The sequence below is a fragment of the Loxodonta africana genome, chromosome 8, assembly GCF_030014295.1.
Source record: "Loxodonta africana isolate mLoxAfr1 chromosome 8, mLoxAfr1.hap2, whole genome shotgun sequence".
NCBI lineage: Eukaryota > Metazoa > Chordata > Mammalia > Proboscidea > Elephantidae > Loxodonta > Loxodonta africana.
The window spans coordinates 98,007,121-98,031,762 of NC_087349.1; the positions used below are offsets into that span (position 1 = coordinate 98,007,121).

Genomic DNA, 24,642 nt, shown 5'->3' on the forward strand with positions numbered 1-24,642 from the left:
GAAAACAACATTCTTTGATGGTTAGCAGGGATGGGAGGGAGAAGAAGGGGAAATCATTTTCTAGATAGTAGACACTTGTTATTTTTAGTAATGGGAAAGGCAATACCCAATATAGGTGAAGTCTGCACAACTTGACCAAGGTATGAAGACACTAAGAAGTAAGCAAGAAGAAGGGACAATTTGTATAAAAATTGTTAAATGGGATCCTAATTTCCTGTGTAAATTTTCACCTAAAGCACAAGAAAATATTAAAAAAATAAAGACTTAGGATGTTATATTAAACTTGGAAAGTATGGAAGAGATTTAAATAGGGGAGCAACTGGGTCAGATTTGTGTTTCAGAAGGGTTGCATCATGGGAAGATAAATGTGATGGGGAGAGGACGGAGCCACATCAGCCTGGCCGCCAGCTGAGATAGGAAACCAGGTGAGAGAAAGAGGAGTGATGGAACCTGAAGGAGGAAAGGAGTCATAAACGAGAAGGATGGACTTTAAAATACCTGGGAGGTGAAGTCTTCAGGTTTTGGTGACTGGAAGAGACTAGATGGACAAGAAGGAGGTGGCAAGGGCAACACCCAGATTTCTGGTCTAGACAATGAGGGGAATAGTGGTGCCTTGAACTGAGCAAGGGACTCCAGGAAGAAGCCTGCTGCGGAAGGAAAACGATGAGCTCTGTGTTTGCTCCTGTTGTCGTTAGTGGGCCCCGGAGCCAGCTGAATATCATGATTAGATATCTTTCTCCAGCGCCTGAGCCGGTCTGCATTATCGAAAGTGGCCTTCTTGGAAACAGGAAGAGGCAATAAAAAAGTAAAAAAAGATGAGACAAACTATGAGTATTAATCCAGATTCGGCTAAATGCAGGTACACATGCAAGGGCTTATTACTTTTCTACCTCCAAGGTCTCTATTCTGGAACAAAATGGCTTTTGTACTTTGAACTGGCTAACTGAGCTTCTACCATCATATTCTTGCCCAAATACATTTTTTTGTTCTTAGCTGCCATAGAGTCAGCCCCCAACTCACGGCAACCCCATATGTGGCAGAATAGAACTGCTTCATAGGGTTGCCTTGCTTCAATTTTTCCAGAAGCAGATTGCCAGGCCTTTTCTTCCACAGAGCTGCCGGGTAGATTTGAACCACCAACCTTTTGGTTAACAGCTGACCGCAAACTGCTTGTGCCACACAGGCTCTTCACTGTTGTCAGCTGCTGTCAAGTCAACTCCAACTCCTGGTGACTCTAGGTATAACAGAATAAAATGTTGCGTGGTCTTGTGCCATCTTCACAATTTGTGGCAAGTTTGAGTCCAGTTGGAGAATGTTTTGTTCTGATCTGTAGGTTTTCATCGACTAATTTTCAGAAGTAGATCACCAGGCTTTTCTTCCTAGTCTGTCTTAGTCTGGAAGCTCTGCTGAAATCTGACGACCACGGGTGACTCTGTGATATTCGAAATCTCAGTGGCACAGCTCCCAGCATCACAGTAACACGAAGCTACCGCAGTACGATGAAGTGACAGACACGTGGTGGATTGTGTTCGCAGTACCAGCAAAATACCCGGGTATAACGTGCCTTCAGAGCCGCACAGCTGAGCACATAGCGAACTGGGTACTGAGTCTAGTTTAACTGAAGTGGGTTCATCGTCAGCCTCAGTGAAGTATGTTGTTCTCCTCTTTAGGTCTTTTGACTTCTGTGGCCTGGCACCAACAGCCTCACAACCAATTGGAATAATCTCTGCTTCTTAGGAACCCACAGACCACCAAGAGAATAAAGGTCACAAATGACATTCCCTTTTTACCTGGCTGAGAGTCAGGACTTCCCTAGAGTCCTCAGTTTCTATCTCTTCTCTACTCTGCTTGTGTACTGGGTAATAGATGTCTGGTTTGTGACCAGGTAAGTGTTTCTACAGTTCTGCACAGGCTTTCAGGTAGAATCCAACAAGTTGTTTTTATCCCTTTTCAATCTTCACCAGCTTCTTGGTGGCTCAGGTGAAGCAGCTCACTGTGGCTTCTTTCTCAGTCTCAGGTGACTATGACAGTCTCTAGGGAAGGGACCACTCCAGACAGACAATGGAATGCAGTGCCGCTGCCCAAAGGCAGGTTTGGGGACCTGCAGGCTCTCCTCCTGGGCATGGGTAGGGGAGAGAAGCAGTATTCACTCTGGAGGAAAGCAAAGGCAAGGGGTTGGCAGGTAGGGGGAGTATGGCTCTTGAGGGGTTCGTAACAGGGCAGGACCTAAAGAGAAAACCTTGCAGGAAGTTCAGAACACAAATTACCTCTCATTCCTGTAGTTCCCAACCCTCACAGCTATTATAAAACTCTCATTTAGATTGGTGATTCCACAAGTCATTAATCATCCACTGCTTGCTATATTGGAGTTGTGATCACATTAGAGCTCCATGAGCAATTAAAAATTCCCCCTTGCGTGTAGAATGGCCTGATTTTACAAATCTCAGGAGGGCCAGACTTGAGGGGAGGAAGCTGCTGCAGTTTCTCCATCTGAGATCCCAGGGACCCATGTGTGCTTTTGAATGCCATGCATCCATTGCACAAGCAGGTCTAAAGTATCTGTAATGAACTAACCAACTTTATCCCGGGTGCCAGATAGGGGGTTGGGGAAGGGGTGAGGGAGTGATATGGTCTACCCTTGTACCTTTGGAGCCCTGGTGGCACAACGGTTAAGAGCTATGGCCGCTAACCAAAAGGTCAGCAGTTTGAATCCACCAACCGCTCCTTGGAAACCACATGGGGCAGTTCTACTCTCTCCTATAGGGTTGCTATGAGTCGAAACCGACTTGAAGGCCACGGGTTTGTTTGTTTGTTTTCTGGTACCTTCACATCCCTCTGATATTTCACACTATCTCCTCTTTTTCATTCACACGTAAAACATTATTATTGCCCCATAGAGTTTCCAAAGAGCACCTGGTGGATTTGAACTGCCAACCTTTTTTTATCAGCCAAAATACTTAACCACTACACCACCAGGGTTTCCAGAGAAGCCAATGGGAGGTGACAAATAGATACATCAAAAATTTACAATTCAGTGCCATCAAGGCTACTATACAGACGCTTGTACAATGTGCTGTAGGGCCATGAAAAACGATGCAAGTAACTCCATATATTTGGGCAGCAGGAAAGGCTTAACAGAGAGAAGGTCCATGCAGTACAGACTTTAGTAGATAAGAAGGATTTACACAAGAGAAAATTGTGGAATGAGTAGCTTGTGAAACAGAGGGAGCAATAGTGTCTGTGGAAGGATGGAGGCTTTGTGAAGACAGTGGCTGGAGCAGGGGGTGCTGGCAGGACAAAGACAGAGCTGAGGCTGGAATGTAGGAAGGCTATAGCTTGGGATGAAGTTGGTGCCGTGTGTATGTGTGTGTGTGTTTTCCTGAAGGATGGAGAAGCAGAGGGCTCTGAGTCACCTGTGGGACCTGCAAGAGAGGGCCACTGGTGATCCTTTGGAGCCCTGGTTGTGCAGTGATTAAGAGCCGCAGCTGCTAATCAAAAGGTCGGCAGTTCGAATTCACCAGCCGTTCCCTGGAACTCCTATTGGGGCAGTTCTACTCTGTCCTATATGATCACTATGAGTTGGAATCGACTCAATGGCAAGACATTTGATTTTTTGGTTTGGTGATCCCTTGACAGACAGTGGCAGTAGCAACTGGATAGCTTCCCTTGTTCTTGATGTTAGTTGCCGTCCAGTCGAATTCCGACTCATGGCAACCCCAGGTGTGCAGAGTACAATTGTGCTTCATAAGGTTTTTAAGGCCGTGACCTTTTGGGAGCAGATTGCCAGGCCTGTCTTCTGAGGAATTGCTGAATGGGTTTGAACCTCCAACCTTACAGCTAGTAGTCAAGCTTGTAGCCATTTGTCCTACCCAGGGACTCCCATGAACTTTTAATTCCATTTCATTATCAACATCAAATATCTAAGCAGCCTCTATATTGTAGTCCCACAGTCAATGAGGGGTAGAAGATACAGAAGTTAACCAAATGACACAGTCCTTGGGTCCCTATGTTTGCCATTAAAAAAGGCCAAACTACAGGGGAAACATATGAGAAGAATTAATAGTGCATCAGACATGACACTTTTGCTAATCAAGTTATCCAGAAGGCTTTGCTATGTTCTTTTATTTTATTTGCACCTTCTCACAGTGGTTTTCAGACATTTTGGACCATGACCCAAAGTAAGAAATACATTTCATGCTGTGACCCAGAACCCACACAGAAGTCCCACTGTTGAGATGAACTCTGATATTTTGTATCCTATTTAATTTTAATTTCTTTTTTAAATGCTGGTCACTGACCCTCTAAATTGATTTCATGACCCATGGCTGGGTTATAACTCACAGCTTGAAAATTCCTGCCCTCCCATGTCTTTGAGGGGGAGATATTTGCTGGGGGAAAATGAGATGGGAGATGTAGAAGTGGAAGAGTGAGTGTGTCTGTAGGGAAGAACGGGGCGGCGTGAGCAGTGGCCACAGTGAGTTTCTGTGCCCAAAGAGGGGAGTAAATGCCTTCACTAAAAAGCTGGATTTAGTTGTCCCAAATTAGAAGAGCATTTTCTGGTATCTGGAGAAAGTATAGTGTCAACAAAACTGCTGGGTGGAATATTCCACCCTATGAGATATTAATAGATGTCCCTTTATACAAAAAGACTCAGTGGTGAGTTTGGGAAATGCTAACATTTATATCCCCAAATTGGATCGTCAGAATGGATGCTTATAGAATTGAAAACATTTGCAGTAAAGAAACCATGCTCTCTCCTTTTTTGTAAACCAAGATTTCACTTATTTGACTATAAAACAAACAAACAAAACAAAACAAACCTGTTGCTGTGGAGTTGATTCCGACTCATAGTGACCCTACAGGACAGAGTAGAGCTGCCACACAGGGTTTCCAGGGAGCACCTGGAGGGTTTGAACTGCTGACATTTTGGTTAGCAGCCGTAGCTCTGAAGCACTACGCTTACCAGGGTTTCAGGACTTTATAAATTCTGTGGAATATCTTTTAACATCTTGCAGAGCACAGTTGGAATCTCTGGATGGTGCAAATGGTTAATATGCTTGGCTGCTAACCTAAAGGTTGGAGGTTTGAGTCCACCTAGAGGTGCCTTGGAAGAAAGCCCTGGTGATCTACTTCCAAAAAATCAGTCATTGAAAACCCTACAGAACACAGTTCTACTCTGACACACAGTGGGTCACCCTGAGTCAGAATCGACTTGATGGCCATTAGAGGTAGTTTGGTGGAAAGGGTTGAATAGTGTCTCCCCAAAATTCATGTCCACCAGGAGTCTGTGAACGTGACCTGATTTGGAAATACGGTCTTTGCAGATGTAATCAAGGTAAGATGAAGTCATAATGGATCAGGGCGGGCCCCAATCCAGTGACTGGCATTCTTATAAGAGGGAAATTTGGACACAGACACACAGGAAGAAACAATCTTGTGATGACAGAGGTAGAGACTGGAGCGATGCTACTACAAGCCAAGGAATGCCAGCAACCACCAGAAGCTAGAAGAGGCAACAAGGATTCTTCCATAGAGCCTTCAGAGGAAACATGTCCCCACTGACATCTTGATTCAGGCTTCCTGCTCTAGAACTGTGAGAGAATACATTTCTGCTGTTTTGAGCCACCTACTTAGTGGTATTTTGTTATGACAGCCTTAGGGAACGAATACAGACACTGAAATCTGAATTTCATATGATACTCCTGAGTCAAGAAATACTGATCTTCTTTTGATTTTTTTCTACTTAAAAATGTAAAACCCATTCTTAGCTCATGTCTGTATAAAAAACGGGCATAGACTAGATTTGTTCTGTGGGCCATAGTTTGCCAACTCCTGGTCTAAATCCTTAGGTGCTTACCTTCTGGATCTCAAGGAAGAACACAAGGTAGGTAGAATGTTCCCTTTCTCTCCCCAGCTGCCAAAGCCCTGCTGAAATAACCCTCACCCTCAGGGATAGAATCCCTCACATGCCTAACCGGTTCTTGCCCTAAGGATTTCTGCTATCAGTTTTAAACTTCTTTTCTCCTTCTCATACTGGTAGGAGACTGCTTGCCCTAGCCTTTGGTTGCCTTCCTTGACCCCATGGTCAAGAGTCTCTCTTGTTCTGCAACTTTATGACTGACAGTTTGCTCTGACCAGCAGTCTCTCCAAGGGCTGTACCTTCTCAAAAATCTCTACCAGGGCCAGAGTGAAAATTATTTGGAGTTTCAAATTTTATCTTAAGAAAAGTGAATTTTAAGTTTGCATTCTACTCTATGGTATCTGCTTACTCTAATATAAAAAAATAATGTGTTTTTCCCTTAGAAAACTAGTAAAATCAATGATCAATGAAGGGCCATGCTTACATGCTTTTGAATATGAACCTTTGGGACAGTGCCATTTACCCTGTTTACGGAAGACAGGCCTCTGTGACACATTTCAAAATCCTATCAATTAACTCCCAACAAGATCTAAACACTTGGATTCTGACTCATGGCAACCTCATGAATGTCAGACGACAACTGTGCTCCACAGGGTTTTCAATGGATGATTTTTCAGAAAATCACCCAGGTCTTTCTCCAAGGTGCTCTGGGTGGATTCAAACCTCCAGCCTTTCAGTTAGCAGTCAAGTGTGTTAACCTGTTTACACCAGAGACTCCAACGAAGTCTAGTCCTAGCCTATCTTCCTAGACTTTCATCTCTTGAATTTCCTCCTGCCTTCAGTTACCTACCTAGATGGCACCCTCCGGAAAGTTTTCTTGAACCTTAAGTGGTGTGTGGCCACTGATGCCTATGGATCATGATCTTTCCAGGTATGTATTTTTATGTGTTTAAACATCTTGTTTGCTCAATTGCAACTTCCTTCAGGTCAGAAACCATGATTTAAATCTTTGTATTATAACCTCCTGTGGCAACAGATTCTAACATTTTTGCCTGCAATCCCTAACTCTTGAGGTCATGGTGTCCTCTAGACAGAGCTGCCTGTGAGAGCAGCTGTCTGGTATGAGGGTCCTGGGAATTTCATTAGGTATACATATATTTACGGTTAAGACTTTGGCTGTTAACCAAAGGGTTAGCAGTTCAAATCCACCAGCTGCTCCTTGGAAACTCTATGGGGGCAGTTCTCCTCTGTCTCTATGAACTGGAATCGACTCAACAGCAAAAGGTTTGGTTTTGGGTATTTACCTCCCATTACTAGCTGGGGTCTCTTAGTGGACTGAAACCTCCAACCTTTCAGTTAGCAGTCAAATGTGTTAACCCATTTGCTCCATCCAGGAACTCCAACAAGATCTAGTCTCGTGGCATAGTGGTTAAGAGCTACAGCTGCTAACCAAAATGTTGGCAGTTCATATCCACCAGGAGCTCCTTGGAAACTCTATGGGGTAGTTCTACTCTGTCCCATAGGGTCACTATGAGTCAAAATCCACTCAAGGGCAATGGGTTTGGTTTTTGGACTAGCTGGAAAGTTGGCAGTTAGAACCCACCCAGAGGTGCCTAAGAAGACAGGCCTGGCAATCTGCTTCTAAAAGGTCACAGCCTTGAAAACCTTTCTCTAGGGTCAGCTTGATGGGCGTGTGTCTTGTGCAGTCATATAGGGTCAAGCTCAAAAGAGCACCCCATGAGGTTTAATGCTCTGCTTGTGCCCTTTTAAAATTCTTAATAATTTTGTCTTTGAGCTTCTGGCTTGTAAGTGAAGTCTGATGGGACGATGGGCATGGCCATGAGCAGAGGAAATGTGTGTAATACATAAGTCCACTCTCCCTTACCGCCTGTTCACATAGAGCATCAGCAAGCCCCGTCAGCTCGGAATTCCGGGGGCACACGACACATAGGTGTTGAGCAAGACTCCGAGTGAGCACAAGGAGAGCATGTCTGTCTGTGGTCGCATTAGCAGGGCACTGACAGCACCAAGAGGCCGTACTCTTCGTTCGAACCAGAACTCGCTTCCAACTCAGAAAACAGGCTACGGCATTCTGAGAATGACCAAGGGACCCTGCCACATCCTTTCTGACTGGTGTGAAATCAGAGCAAGTTGTGGTTACAAGAAATATTAAGTCTTTCAGAAAACCCAGGAGATGTCTGTAGGGGTGGAGATAGGAGGAAGAGAGCTTTGACTTTTCCCCTAGAAATGGGATGGGGAGAATTAAGTATCAAAGAACAAAACTAAAAAACCAAACCCATTGCCTTCAAGTCGATTCTGACTCACAGCGGCCCTACAGGACAGAGTAGAAATGTCCCATAGAGTTTCCAAGGAGCACCTGGTGGATTTGAACTGTTGACCTTTTGGCTAACAGGTATAGCTCTTAACCACTACGCCACCAGGCCTCCAACTGGCTGGAGGAAAGTGAGAAGTGAACAACTAGTCGCAACTGTGTCTCAATCTTCAGAAGTAGGGAGAAAGGTATTAGCGGTCAGTGGTATCAGTAATGGTAACACGGACTGCTGAAACAAATACACCTGAGCAAAATAAAAGCTTACTTCTCCCTTGGGTAGAGGCCAAAATGGGTGTTCCTGACCATCAGCAGATAACTCTCCACCAAGTGGTGAATAAAGGACCTAGATTGCTTCCTTTTATGGCCCCACCACCTTTCATCACATGGCTCTTATGGTGGCTGTGGTTCCCTTCTTTAGTCTGCAGAAGGGGAAGAGCTTGGAAGATCTCTCATGGAGTTCTCATGGGTCAGACCCAGAAGTGGCACACATCACTTCTGCTCACATTGCTATTGGCTAGAACTCAGTCATATGGCCATAACCAACAGTAAGAGAGGCTGGGAATTGTAGTCTTATCTTTGTGCCCAGGAAGAAGAGGAAATGGACTTGATGAACCTCAGGTAGCGAAGAGGTAGGGAAAGTATTCCAGCAGAGGGGACAGCCTAAATAAAGGCACGGAGGGTACTACAAGCTGTGTGGGTTGTCAGAAGTGTTTGAGGAAAGAAGAGTTTACAGATGGAAGGCCTGTAAATTTAATGCTTAGCCCAACCCCCTCCCCTTGTATAAGATTAGACATGGTTGGCACATTTTATGTGACAAGTGAAAAGAATATTAACTCTCTCTCTTCAATATCAGAGTGGGCACAGTGAAAAAGAGACACGAGCAATGTGATCAGGCGCAAGTCTGGTTTGGTTCTTAAGCTTCAGGGCTCTGGGTGGTCATGAACTTCCTGACAGGTCACCGTCACAGTCAATCTGACAGAGACTCGGAGCTGATATTCCAGGTATGAAGTAGGGCATTTGCTTGGTGTGTTCTTTGTGTTCATTTCCCTCAAGAGCTTCACGTGCGCTGGCAGGTGACTGGATACAGAAAAGGCAGGCAGATTCCTGACTTTAACATGACTACCAGCAGGTACTGGAGCCCTGATGGCGCAGTGGTTAAGAGTGGTTAAGAGCTCGGCTACTAATCAAAAGGTCCTCAGTTTGAATCCACCAGTCGCTCTTTGGAAGCCCTATGGGGCAGTTCTACACTGTCCTACAGGGTGGCTATGAGTCAGAATCGACTCAATGACAATTTTTTTTTTTTTACTAGTAGATACTATCCTCACTCTTCTCCCACGCATGCCCACCTTGTGCTAATAGCTTTCTCAGACTTATGCTGTTTTACCTCTCCTTTAAAAATGCCTAAGAGCCCAGAGTCTCCCAGGGAGATGGTGACAGCCTCTTAGGAATGTGATCCATGGCCAGTGTGAGGTGTATTAAAGGGTAAAGGAAACAGCCATCAGTATTAACTAAGTCTAGCCAAGGAAATTGTTTCGTCTGACCAGGCTTGACAAATCAATTGATCTATTATGCTGTTCCCTGGGTTTTCTGAGAATAAGTTCTCAGCTTCTCTGCCCACATATATCCCAGTATTCAGCTCAAATCATACAGTAAGTTTATCAGCTATCATATGAGAAAAGAGCCTTTCTCTAATACCACTGCTCAGCATTAAATTGCTCTTATCCATGAAGTTTAAAGGGAGGAACCTGCCTCTTTGCATTAAGCATCCCTTGTTTAGTGAGGCTGTCCCTGCCAGTCCTCACAGGCTACACAAAGTGTACCACTAAAGTGCACCAGGGGTCCTGGGGTGGTACAAATGGTTAATGCACTCAGCTGCTAACTGAAAGGCTGGCAGTTCAAGTTCACCCAGAGGCCCCTGGGAAGAAAGTCCTGGCAATCTACTTCCGAAAAATCAGTCAATGATTATAAACTCCTATGAAAACCCTATGGAGCACAGTTCTACTCTGACACAGATGGGGTTGCCATGACGTCTGTATCCACTGGACAGCAACTGGTTTCTAAAAGGCACTAGGTAACACCGCCAACCTCCCTTCCAGACCTCCTTCCTCTATACCTGTGTTATTCTCAAGGATGTTTGTACAAATTCTTCTCCACCTCCACCTCTGCCCTTTTCAAGTCACAACCAAAACTTCCCAAAACCATGTGAATTGACTGCCCACGCTATTGTGGGCAGGGCCAGCTACAAAATTTGTAGGGCCGAGTGAAAATTGAAAACCTGGGACTCCTTGCTCAAAAAGCAGAAAAAAAAAAAAAAAAAAAAGTAACTGTTAAATGTACTGAAATATAAAGCTTTTTTCTTTTCTCCATGCTTTGTCTCTCACCTTGTCATGGAATTTTTTTGTTGTTGTTATTGTTGTTTGCTTGCTATTTAATGGTGTCCTAAGAAAAAAGAAACTAAAATTTTTGAGTATTAGCATGAATTTTACTGTTTATATTTATATTGTGTACTGGTAGGTTTAAATGCAAATATAATAGCATTTAGCTCTCATGTGGAATCACCTAAATTGCATAATTCATATTTCATAGCTCATGTATGCATGTATATTTAATTCTTACCAGAACAGTGAGAACATTGCAATAATAAAAAAGAAAGAAAGAAACAAAAAAACACACAGTTTTCTTTCACTTCGTCATATGCGCCCCAGCTCTGCCTTTGGTTATTGCTATTGGGGAAGAACTGAAAGGAAAAGTAACTATGGGTTGCTCTATTATTCTTTTTCCTTCAGTGTCATCATTTTCAACATAAGTGGCTGTGTGGTGCAAATGGTTTGTGCTCAGCTGCTAAAGATTGGCGGTTCAACGTTCTTTTGGATACGCCAGCCCAGGGGCAAGGATGAGAAGGCAGGAGGGGACAGGAAAGCTGTTAACAGGGAACCCAAGGTCAAGAAGTGGAGCGTGTTAACATCTCATGGGGTTGGCAACCAATGTCATTAAACAATATGTGTATTAATTATTTAACGAGAAACTAATTCGCTCTGTAAACCTTCATCTAAAGTACAATTAAAAAAATAAAAATACAATTATAAAAAAACAAAAACCTCAGGTTTACAAAAAAATAAGATCAAGATTGGTGATTGAAACCCACCCATCGGCTCTATGGAAGAAAGGACTTTAGCCTATGAAAACCTTATGGGTTACAACAAAAGATTGTCCAACTTGCCTGCTTTGGTCGTATCACCAGGAGGGAGCAATCGCTGACAGAGGACATTATATTTGGTGGCACGGGCCCTTTTGAGCTTGGCTTTGTGTGGCTGCACAGAAGGCTCACCCATCAAGCTGCACTGATCGTGGCTCACAGCCAGACAGAAAAGAGCTACATTCTGATAGCACATCCTGCCTGATTTTATCCACCCAAATTTTGGTATCAGTTTTTAGTCAGGTAGGGCACAGATATCTACATATTACATTATCTGGTTGGATTTTTTAATGCAGGGAACTTGCAGAGATAATAAAATAGGAGGGATGGAAATCATAAATGGTTATTATACTGCTAACTTAAATGTATTATGTACAACCCCCATGGGAAAATTTTTTTTTTTTTTTTTTCCCCTGGACTATCCATGGGTTTCTGGTATTAATTTCACCAAGGAAACTGTTAAAGGTCTGTTATGGATAGAATTATGTTGTTCCCTCTCCTTCCCCCCCATATGTGTTGGAATCCTAACCCCTATACCTGTGGGTGTAATCCCATTCAGGAATAGGGTTTTGTTATGTTAATGAGGCATATCAGTACAGGGTGTGTCCTAAACCGAATCACTTCTGAGTTATACAGAGTTAGACACAGAAGTAAGCACACAGGGAGGAAGATAGACTTTACCTGACGACAAGAGAGACAGATGCATCCACAAGCCCAGGAACTCCAAGGAGGCTACCAGAAGCTGAAATAGACAAAGAAAGGAATTTCCCCTAGAGCCACATACTTGTAACCAAATGCCACTCGGGTTCTTGTCCTGTCCTCTTAGCCAACTGAAATAAGATGGACACTAATTGCAAGGGAAACAGAAATTGGCAAGTTTATTATCTGCACATACAAGGAGCAACACAGGGTCTAGCAACCATAAGGCCACGTGCTGCCCGTCGGTGGGGGCTGGGGAGCTTTGTGTTTCCAGTGGCGTCCGGGGTTGAGTTTGGCACCCGGAACTCCCCGCCCTTAGCCCTCCCATGCCCATATTTGGAGGTCCGGATGTTAAATCATCGGCTGTCCGACCTCCTTGTGTTGGGACCCCTCGCTTCTAAAATGGAATCAGGTAAAATCATGGGCTGGGAAATATCGTTCTTTCTGGTGACAAGTCAGGTTTGGGGTCGGTTGAAGGGCATGATCTCTCCAATCTGTGCATTGTTCAAGGAGCTTGGGCCAGATCAGTGGATGGAGCCACTACGCGCTGCGACTTCCTGAAAAATTTTGCTCAAAACAAGTTCATGGTTAGCAAGACAAAGATGGGTGTTGATTGGGGTTTTCATACTGAATTTGGACTTCTAGCTACCTGAATTGTGAGAAAATACATTTCTGTTCCTTAAAGCCTCCCACTTGTGGCATTTCTGTTATAACAGCACTAGGTGACTAAAACAGGGAATGCACAGACAGTACGTGTATCTCTAAGTCCCCACACTGTCACTGTGCCACAGCAATCACACCTGTAATGCCCACAGGGGGCTGTATCCTCAGCTACTGCTTATAAACTTTCGTGATGTCCTTGTTTAAGTTGTCTTGTTACACCAGAGTAAAAATATCTCTTCTGCTTTTTTTCAGTTCTAAAAATGAAACGTGTTTGTGGTTAAAATTTAAAGTGATACGGAAAGGCCATGGAGGAGAAGTTAGAAATCTCCTTTCTAGTAATCCCCCCAGGTGATATCTTAGTTATCAAGTGATGCTATAACAGAAATACCTGAATGGATGGCTTTAATAAACAGAAATTAATTCTCTCACAGTTTAGGAGGTTAAAAATCTGAATTCTGGGTGTCAGTTTCAGGGGAATGCTTTTTCTCTCTGTCAGCTCTGGGGGAAGATCCTTGCCATCAGTCTTCTCCAGGTCCAGGAGTTTCTCAGCACCCGGACAGTGGGTCCAAAGGACACCCTCTGATCCTGGCTCTTTTTACTTGGTGGTAAGAGATTCCACCCTCCATCTCTGCTGGCTTCTCTCTTTCATATCTCAAAAGAGATTGAATCAAGATACAACTTACTTCTGTAGATCGAGTCCTACCTCATTAATATGAGTGCTTCTAATCCTGTCTCATTAACATCATAGAGGTTAGGATTTACAACACAGAGGGTAAAAACATCAGATCACATAATGGTAGACAACCACACAATACTGGGAATCATGGCCTAGTCAAGTTGATACACATTTTGGGGGAAACATAATTTAATCCATAACAGGTAAACTCTGCAAAAATCTTTGTGAAGATCCTTACCAACTTTTTTCTATTCACACACATATGCACCTCTGTGTGTTTGGAACACACACACACACACACACACACGCAAGCTTTTGCAAAATGGTAGCATTTTTTACGTACTATTAGCAGCTTCTTTTTTTCAATTCTTTATTGTAGCTATTTTGTCATGGATCTATCACTCTCCCTATTAATGCACAGCACTCTAATGCATGATTATAATATCGTTTATTTATCCAGTAATGATAGGTATTAATTCAAGCTGAATTCAGAAGAGAACATGGAACGAGTGTTATCATTGCTGATATCAGATGGGTCTTGGCTGAAAGCAGAGAATGCCAGAAAGGTGTTTACCTGTGTTCTATTGACTATGCAAAGGCATTCGACTGTGTGGATCATAACAAATTATGGATAACATTGTGAAGAATGGGAATTTCAGAACACTTCATTGTGTTCGTGAGGAACCTATACATAGACTAAGAGGTGGTCATTTGAACAGACCAGGGGGATACTGCGTAGTTTAAAATCAGGAGAAGTGTGTGCCAGGGTTGTATCCTTTCATCGTACCTATTCAATCTGTATGCTGAGCAAAGAATCTGAGAAGCCGGACAATATGAAGAAGAATGTGGCATCAGAATTGAAGGAAGACTCAATAACAACTTGCGATATGCAGGTGACACAACCTTGCATGTGGAAAGGGAAGAGGACTTGAAGCACTTACTGATGAAGATCAAAGACTCCAGCCTTCACTATGGATTACAACTAACATAAAGAAAACAAAAATCCTCACAACTGGACCAATAATCAAAATCATGATAAACAGAGAAAAGATTGAAGTTTTCAATGATTTTATTTTACTTGGATTCATAATCAACACCCACGGAAGCAGCAGTCAAGAAATCAGATGACATATTGCATTGGGCAAATCTGCTGCAAAATACTTCTTTAAAGTATTGAAAAGCAAGGATGTCACCTTGAGGACTAAAATGCCCCTGACCCAAGCCATGGTGTTTTCAGTTGTCTCATATGCATATGAAAGCTGAACAATGTATAAGGAAGACTGAAGAATTGATGCTTTTGACTCACCGTGTTCGTGAAGAATATTGAATATACCATGGTCTTCCAGAAGAACAAGCAAATCTGTCTTGGAAGAAGTACAGACAGAATGCTCTTTGAAAGCAAGGATGGCGAGACTTCTTCTCATGTAACTTGGGTGTGTTATCAGGAGCGATCAGTCCCTGGAGAAGGACATCATGCTTGGTAGAGGGTGACTGAAAAAGAGGAAGACCCTCAATAAGATGGACTGACATAGTGACTGCAACAATGGGCTCAAATATAACAATGATTGTGAGGATGGCACAGGACTGGACAGTGTTTCATTCTGTTGTGCATAACAGCACCTAACAACAACAATAAAAATCTGAACAGTTCCACACTACGTAAGTCAAGTGGGGAAAACTGTCTAGTTATTTACAGCATTTATGCTACTATTGATCACAGAGATTTCAAGCAGTTGCTGTTTTTATTCAGCACTTCTCTATAGAAAATCCTGGGCTTATTTCAAGGATTTTATCAGTTTTTCTCAGAAAATCCTCAGTTATTCACACAGGTTAAATATCACATTGACACTCCTATGAAATTAAACTAGAAACAAGAATAAAACAAGGTTTTCACTGGCTCCCTTTAATTCTGACATAAATTAAATCTGTCTTGGTGCCTCCCTCTCGCTTTTTCTGTGCCTCTGCTTTTTCTAACTCTTCTCTTTAAGGCACCTTGAGGATTAGAGACCCATTCCTAGTATATCAGGCTTTAGTTTATGTTGTTCTCCGTCCATCTCTTTTCCATTTTCCACAATTCTTATTTTCATTCATCAACAATTATGTTTTGAACACCTCCTATGTACCAGGCACTGTTTCAGGTAATTTGGAGACATCAAGGAACAAAACAGACAAAGATACCTGTCCTAGGAGTTTACTTTCTAGCAGAGAGAGAATACACTATAGATATAATAAATAGGTAAGTTGAATATGGTAGGTAATGATGAGTACCACAGACAAAAGAAAATTAGAGCAGGGTAAAAAAAAAAAAAAATTTTTTTTTTTTTAAGGAGGATGGGGGAGGAGCTGTGGGCCTGCTGGCATATTGGACTTCCCAGAGGGGTCTCTTGGTAAAGATGGGTGTCTGAGTAGTCTCCGTTAGTCCCTCTAGGTTTGCTCTCTGCCCTCTGCACCATGCTCCATGCCCTGGGAGGATGACCGTTATGGGGTTTACCAATGGGCTCTCTAGCTTTCAGGTGGGTTGGGCCCTTGTCTGATACTGGCAAGACATTGGGAGGCAGTAGCACAGTGAGGTCAGGGTATTAACTCCTCTGGCTCCCTCCTTGACAGGCCACAGGTTGGCAGGGGGTGCAGTCCTTACTGAAGGTTACAACTCCTGTTGTGTGGCTTTTCCCTGCAGCTAACAGTACAGCTACGGCTATGGCCACAGCTATTTCTGGGCTCCAAAAACTGTTCCTTCTCTTGGGTGCTAATAAATGCTCCCCATTGTTGCTAAGCCTATGGTGCTTCTCCACCCTTTATTATTTTCCCTTAAAGCGACTTACACGTTTGTAAAATGTTTCTTCATTACACTTTGCAAATACTCCATTTGAATGTACTGTCTACTTCCTGCCTAAACCTTGACTTAAACAGTAAGCAGTCCTGGCAAGTGAGGCCCCAGGAAACAGTGCTCAAAGTGAGATTCTGTGATTGGGTTGTTTATATTTGAGTGCGTGGGTAACCCTCTTGCTGTGGGAGAAGGGAAGGGATAAGAGACACAGGGAATCCATGGCATGCACAAGTGTCTGATCTTACCCAGTTCTCATCCTCTCATTATTCTCCCACTCCTAAAAAGTATAGTGAGAACTGATACACTCATTAACTGGCGGAAGACTTACATTAGTTCCCTGCCCTGTGGAATGAGGATTGTATTGATAGAAGGAGCCAAGTAGGAGCCCCAAAATAATAAACTCAAAGTAACATGGCATCCCTGCAGAAACTGTGAAGATTAATGCCCCCATCAGAGACTTGCGAGATGCAGGACTGATTATGCCTACCACATTTCCATTTAACTAGCCTCTTTGGCAGACACAAAAGCCAGATGAGTCTTAGAAATAACTGTGATTGTTCCAGACTTAATCAGGTGGTTATGGCAATCACAGCTGAGGTTTTAGATGTTGTATCATTACTGGAGCAAATCAATAACCACTTCTGGCATCTGGTTTTCAGCTATTGACTTGCACAAACTCTCAATAAACAGGTGGGAAAAGTGGCTGTCAGTCAGCATCTTTCTTTGGCCTCATGTTCAATGAGCCCATGTACGTGGACTTCTCATTGCCAAGGCTGATTTGGCTAGAGCCACTATTGACTTTCCAACCTTCCAACAGCTGAGGGCAATTCTGAGTCCCTAATAAAACACCAGATTCTGTGGAGTCCAAAATGATTCATCCTTACGCGAATAGAGACATATCCTGGATACTTATTTGCCTTTCTTTCTCAGAATTCTTCTACTGGCATTACCGTTTTTCGACTTAGAGATGTATTATCCATTGACATAGTATCTAACAAAATGTCACAGCCATCTAAGGCACTTATTTGGTGGTGAGGAGGTGTGGCAATGGGCTCTTGACTTTGACATTCCCTACTCTCTTCCATCCCCCAGAAGCAGATGACTTGATAGGTAATTGGAATGGTTTGATGGAGACGATCCATTACAAGAATGTGACTTATGCCAGCAGCCAATATCTGGTGCTATCTTCTCTGTATCCAGAATGCATGTGTCTAGAAGTCAAGGGAAATGGGAGTGGCTGGGGTAATGTTTGATGTTATCCCAATGATTGTGAGATCTGTCCCCTAGAATGTTCTTCCACAAAACAGACACATAATTTAATTAAATTGGGAGCTAAGGTCACTCCCAGGCTATTTTTTGGCTCCTTGTGCCACAGAACTAACAAGAAGGAATAGGGATATCACTTTAATGGCTGGGGTAATTGATACGGTGAACTTGTCACACCAACTTTTGAAAATAATAGAATAAGTTCACACAAACTGGATTTATCAATGCATCACAAAAGGAGGTAGTTTATGGTAAGATATATCTTTAAGAACTTCTTTTCCTTCTTTGGAGAAGCAGAGAACAAGTCCCAAGAGTTAGTAGGTAATTACCCTATTCCCTCTGTTCCAGGGGAAGTGTCTGCCAAGATGCTCTCCCGTTCTGGCACGTGTTCCTTTGGAAGCTGCAAAGTTTCCAAGGCCACTTCTGTAATTTTCTCTTCGTATTCTACATAATCTTTATTCATAGTCATATCAAGATTTGATGCTGGGCCTATATAGTAAACATCATGCCAAAAACATACAGGCTTTAGCCAAGACTAAAACAATTGCCAACAGTTCTTGTTTGAGGAAGAAGGCAATTTTTTTTTTTTTTTCCTTTTCTCATTGGGAATAATTTTCTGCTGCTCTACTGCAGGATGTTTTAAGCACCATGATTCTGGAATAACACTGCACTAACTTGACATCATTGGAAATGATCACCAAATCCCCAGACATGTTACTGGTTAAAGTTCAATAGTATCAAGGTCACTGGGTCAGGAGTGGTGAAGCACTATCAGTATGTCTGGTAGCTGGGTTGTTTTCCATCTCTGGAGGCAGACAGCCTGGAAGGGAAAAGATCTGGCTGTTCTTTGTCTGAGGGTAAAGAGTACCCTCCAGGACATCTGCAAAGCCACATTAGGAACCAAGGATAAAGAAAATCTGTGATTATAACAGCTAGAATAGGCCTATAGCAATAGCGGTTTCAATAATTGCTTGAGAGCTACTGTCAACCTGCTTAGTTGTGCGATGTTGGCCAGATCCTATGAATTTAAATGGTCCTCATTGATTATGCCTTCACTGCCCATATCTTTTGACAAAGGCAATATTGCCAGTTGATTGAGGTTGAGTATGAACCCTAACTCTGACGTCTACTAGTTGTGTGACCCAAAGCCAGTTATATAACCTTTCTCAAATTCTCAGTCTTCTCATAAGAAAAATGGGAAACGTAGTATCTACTTCATTAAGATGTTGTAAGCATTAAAGTAGATCTTGTTTGTGAAGTACCTTAAATAGTGTCTAGGGTATAAAAAAAAAAAAAAAAGGGTATAGCAAGGCCCAATATGTGTTGGTGGTGATGATGAAGTTGATCGTGTTGGTCATGATGATCATGGTCACCCTATGGTCCCAGGGGAAAGAAGATTCAAACAGACTTGGGAATTTTTGGTGTATATTTCATCAACTGGGCTGGGCAAGAGCTATACCAGATGAAACTCTAAGTTGGTCAAAATGAAAGGTAAGTATTAGAGTCATTAGCATTGAGTGTAGTCGAGACCATGAGGACTGAAGCGCACGCATATGAAAGGAGGAAGGGATGTAACAGATGCCCAGAGTACTCTGAAAAAAATGAGCAAAGTTAGAGGTCTAGAACAAAAAGGAACCAGAAAAAAGGAGAGGGAGAGAGAGAGAGAAACTAGAAAGAGAGCCTGAGAGATAATTCCAAAGCCAAGGGAGAAGTGATTTAAAGAGGGGATCGTTAGACAGTTAGTAGAGGGGTCATGCAAAATGAGGACTGAGAAAGTCACTGGATTTGGCAGGAAGGAGATCTTAGTCCCAGCAAATGAGAAATTTCCATGAAGTTGCAGGGTTTATCAGTCAGGATTCAAACAGAGGAGGAAAGCTAGTGGGATGTATATGTTAATTATACATATTAATTATAACGCTAATATATTAATTTTTATCAATATATATTATATTAGGAAATTTATTATAAGAAACTGCCTTATACAATTGTTGGGACTGGCTTAGCCAGCTCAAAGTCCATAAGGCAGGCAGTTAGCAAGAAAAGATCATGAGCTGAAGCTTGTTGTCCACAGGGGGCAGTCTCAAAGGAAGATCCAAAGAGAAAGGAGAACAACTGCAGACGCAGTTGCTGTTTGGAGTCTGTAGCTCAGGAAAGGCCTAAGACCTCTTTTAAAGGGCTTCTGAGTGATTACGTCAGTCCCATCCAGGACAATCTCCCTATGATTAACTTAAAGCCAACTGATTGTATACTTTACATCTGCAAAATTCCTTTCTGGCAGCATCTAGATTAGTGTTTGAGTACCTGGGAGAAGGTGGGGAAATGCCTGCTTTTACTCTTCTGTCACCTGAGTATCATGAGAGACCATCCCTTATAGTCTAGCCCAACTGGAAACGTACCTAAAAGTAATTCTGGGGACTGTAGCTCAGCCTAGACAAGTTGACATATCATGAAGCCATAACATAGGGCCTTAATAGTGGGGACATAGAGACAGTGCTTGTAAGAACTTTAGGAGTAAAGTAAGATGTGTCTGCAGCTAGAAAGAGAAACAGCTAGAAGAAATACGTGCAAAGGATGATTCCAATTGAAAGCAAAATCATGAAATTGTAAGAGGAGAAGATAAGTGGGCAACAGAACCTCAGCGTTGCCAAGAGAAGGGTTTGGTGCTGAGAGAAGCAATCTACCACGGGCCCTGAGCCTCCCTACACATTCTTGCTGGGCACACCAAAAATGCAAGGCACTGATCACTATGGAGACCTGAGCCATTTCTCAGAGTCGTGTTTGCAGTGGGCAATGTTGAGGAATGAGGTAACATCTCTCTCCAGACAATAGGCTTGCCTCCATTTGCCATGTAAATGGCAAGCCCTCCAAGCTCAGTGTTCCTCTCCTGTAATGCACCCCACTGCATGTGCAGGTGCCCATCTTAGGTTCCCTGTGTCATCCCATGGGACTTGGGGGCATGGGGAACTGACAGGAACCAGCATGAAGCTCTGGTTACTACTTTTGTCGTCAGTAATAAAGTCCTTTGTCTCTGTCCCAGGAGTCTCATTCCTTCTGCCAACATCCATGAAATAACAACAGGCTGGTTTAGTACCTTGTAAGTAGGGTAAAATCCTAGACTGTTTACAATTCTTGACAGGTGAGGAGAAATAAATTTCTAGTAACTACTGAAAGCACTCAATGGCAATGAGTTGAGTTTTTGACTGAAAGCACTAGACTTTAAATCTAGCAGAAAACTCACAATTAAAATTTTTTTAATTTAAATAAACTCTCAGATTAAAAAAACAAAAACAAAAAACTGTTCCTGTCTAGTCGATTCTGACTCATAGTGACCCTATAGGACAGAGTAGAACTGCCCCATAGGCTTTCCAAGGTTGCAACCTTTATGCAAGCAGATTGGCGGTGACCTCTTTCTCCCAGAGTGGCTGGTGGGTACCAACTGCCCAGCTGCTGTTAGCAGCCGAGCACTTAACCACTGAGCCACTAGGGGTCCTTAAACTCTAACACAGCCTTCATTAAAAAAATGATTGTTTGGTTCTTACCATCTGAAATGTAAACTAAGCATATGCTCATCTAACTCCCAAACTATAGTTTTGAAAGTTTTATTTGGGCAGTGGAGACCTGGTTCTAGAATCATAAAATCTGGGCTTGAATGTGAGTTCTGAGCCTTAGTTTCCTCAAATATAAAATGGAGACAGTAATACCCGACTCTTGTAGTATTGCTTTGCAGATTAAGTGAGATAATGCATGTGGTACCAGTACTAGATCTTGTCAAGTTGACTCCGACTCACGGTGACCCCATATGCGCGCTCCACAGGATTTTCAATGACTGATTTTTTGGAAGTAGATCACCAGACTTTTCTTCCAAGGCACATCTGAGTGGGCTCGAACCTCTAACCTTTTGGTCATCAGCCAAGTACGTTAACTGTTTACACCACCTAGGGACTCCCTCTGTAATACCCAGGATCTGAAATAAAGCAGACACTTCACAAATACTGGTTCTCTCTCTTTCTTCTTCCTCTCCCCATTCCTACCTTATACACAGCCTTAGAATTGTTTTCTCATGTTTTGCACGCTTTTACTCAAACCAGTGACATTCAGTAGAAAGTCTGCCCTTTAGGTACTTAAAAGAAGATCCAATCACTAACATATTTCCATATTCCTCTCTCAAGAGCTCAGCCACTCAAGTCCTGTCTTTTCCTTTCTTGTCTGTGCTTCAAGCTGTAGTCTTTTGAAATGTGCTGCCTTCTGTGTAATAGTAAGTGCCATTTGCACGTACTTAACATTTGACAAAGAGTGCCCACATTTTTTATCTCGGGGGAGCCTCCCCACCACACACCTTGCGTTGTGTATGACAGGCGATATCACAGTCCTCCACTTTGCGGACCATTAAACTGAAATGTTAAGGGTATCGCCCAAGGTAATGCAGCTGGTAAACAGCAGAGCCAGAACATAAACTCCTATGTTCTGACTCTGAATCTCATTTTCTTCCTGCTTTACCCTACTGCGTACTATACCCACTCTTCTTTCTTGCTGTCCCTGTTTTTCCCTCACCTCTGGGCTCTTTTTGCCAAGGTCTTTTTTCTGACAGTATTTTTGCAATGACCCTGTGTATTAGCCAGGACTCTTTCAATTTCAAGTGACAGAAACCCCAGTCAGATTTACTGGTTCATGTACAGAGAAGTGTGAGGGGGAAAGTAGTATAGGGCTTGGCTGGGTCTGAGGGCTCAGAGATGTCATTAGGACTTTGCCTTCTATTTCTCAGCCCTGCTACTCTTGGCATTTTTTGCCTCATTCACTTCCTTTTTTTTAGCTGGTAGGGCAGGCAACAGTTCTCACGTATAGTACTATAGCTTGCAACTCAAAGAGGGAAAGCCATGTTCTTTGACTGCCTGTAGGAAATTAACTTTGTTTGAATCATGTACTCCTTCTTAGGATGAGCCACTGTGGTCAGGGTGATGGAGTGTTGTTACTGGTAGATCAACAAACAAATCTAGTCCTTTAGCCAGAAGGTGGGTTCTGCATCTAGAAGCTCATTTGGGTCATGTCATTAGAATGGGGAAGCATACCTTAGAGGAAAAGAGTGGATAAAGGGGGTGTCCAACAGCTAAAACAACAACAATAAAACTCACAGATGATAAGGTGATAGAGGGAGTCATTGCTAAGGGGGCACTGAGCTTCTATTGATAGTAACTGAAAAATTAGGAGCCAGACAGTCGTGATGGTTGCACAACATGATGAATGTAATTAATGCCACTGAATTGTACACACACACAAAATGTTGAAATGGTGTAAAAAAAAAAAATCATATACTGCCAAAAAATAAAAGGCTGAGTTGTAGTTGGGTATGAAGGCAAAAGAACAGATAGAATCACAAGCCCCTTCCTCTTATTTATCATTAAAACATTCCTGTAGAGTGGTTAAATTAAGGTATAAATACAGTTGTAATACAATTACAAAAAAAAAAAAAAAACCCAGAGATGTCAACAAATCTTGCATTCCGGATTGTCATAGGGAATTCAAATGACAAATATTATTTAAAACTGATAGGTATTTTCCTTGAAGTTTTACATGAGATTTTATTCTTTGCAGTAAAGATTATTCCCTAAATTTCATGTGATTTAACCTGTGAAAGACTTTTCATCAATATAAATGAAAACTCAGAAGAGAAGGTGTTTGCTAGACCACACATCTTGATTTGGAGCTCAGAAAGCGTGGTCACAGTGAGCGAGGAGAACAGAAACTAGGACAGGTGGCTGTCTGTCATCCCCCCACCTGCCCACTCCCATTTGTTGGCTGGGCAGCCAGCCTGGCTGAACACTCATTGAGTGTATATTTAATGGTGTGACATTTATGTGATGCCAAGGAGACTTTGAAATGACTAAATTTAAAATAGATGTTAATACCTAGAGCAAGAGACAGAAAGCAGAAGGAAAAGAAATACATTCTGTAAGTTAAAAAAAAATTACAAAAGAGCTTAAAACCAAAGTAGATATTTATTGTTTTACTTTCTATCCTTTTTTCACTGTATCTTCCTTTCTTTCCACCCTAGACAGAAGAGGCAGGTTGGCGAAAAATAATAACAATGATGATACTATTAATCATAGTAATAACTATTGTTTATAGAGCTCTTACTATGTGCCAAATGCTTTGGCAAGCTCTTTAGATATAATATCTCATTTAATCCTCACATGCGCAGAATGAGTATTATCCCTAATTCATAGGAAAAGACTGAAGTTTAGGGAGGTTCAATATCTTGCCCAAGTTCATTCAGATGGTAATACTTGTATTAGTTTTCTGTTGCTGCTTGTTGGGTGCACAGGTGCACTGGACTATAATCACCCCCTCACCATCTCCCTAGCTGATAATGGGTACAGTAGATAATAATGGTCATAATCACCACTTGTCTGTCAGTTTGCTGTACTGTGGTGGGAAGTTATTCCACCAGTATTTCAAATACCACCAGGGTCACCCATGGTGTAGAGCTTCCAGCAGAGCTTCCAGACTAAGACTAGGAAGAAGGACCTGGCGATCTACTTCTAAAAAATGTTGACCAGTAAAAACTTTATGAATAGCAGCAGAACATTGTCTGGTATAATGCCAGAAGATGAGACCCTTAAGTTGGAAGGCACTCAAAACACGACTGGGGAGGAGCTGCCTCCTCAAAGTAGAGTTGACCTTAGTGATGTGGATGAAATACAGTTTTCGAGACCTTCATTTCCTAATGCAGCATGACTCATAATCAGAAGAAACAGCTGCAAATATATGTTAATAATCAGGATCTATCCTGAAGTACAATGCTGTCAGTGATAGGATAATATCCATACACCTACGAGGAAGACCAGTTGATACAACTATTATTTAAATTTACGCACCAACCACTGAGGCCAAAGATGAAGAAATTGAAGATTTTTACTAAATCTGTTGTCTGAACTTGATAGAACATTCAGTCAGGATACATAAATAATTACTGGTGATTGGAATGCAAAAGGTGGAAACAAAGAAGAAGAATTGTTAGTTAGAAAATATAGCCTTGATAATAGAAATAATAGCTGAGACTACCTGGTAGAATTTTACAAGACTAGTGACTTATTCACTGCAAATACCTTTTTCAACAACATGTACG

The 24,642-nt window shown here is 42.4% G+C and overlaps 1 long non-coding RNA gene across 3 annotated transcripts; it reads left to right on the plus strand.

Moving 5' to 3' along the window:
- The first annotated feature begins 11,634 nt into the window (after nucleotides 1–11,634).
- Nucleotides 11,635–18,820, plus strand: LOC135232257 (uncharacterized). Of its 3 annotated transcripts, XR_010322761.1 has the most exons (3): nucleotides 11,872–12,499; nucleotides 13,247–13,355; nucleotides 13,887–18,820. It is a non-coding gene; the product is annotated as an uncharacterized LOC135232257 (long non-coding RNA). The 3 variants fall into 3 exon arrangements; XR_010322759.1 differs by having other exon boundaries at nucleotides 11,635–12,499; nucleotides 13,247–18,820; XR_010322760.1 differs by lacking the exon at nucleotides 13,247–13,355 and having other exon boundaries at nucleotides 11,635–12,499.
- Nucleotides 18,821–24,642: the final 5,822 nt, after the last annotated feature.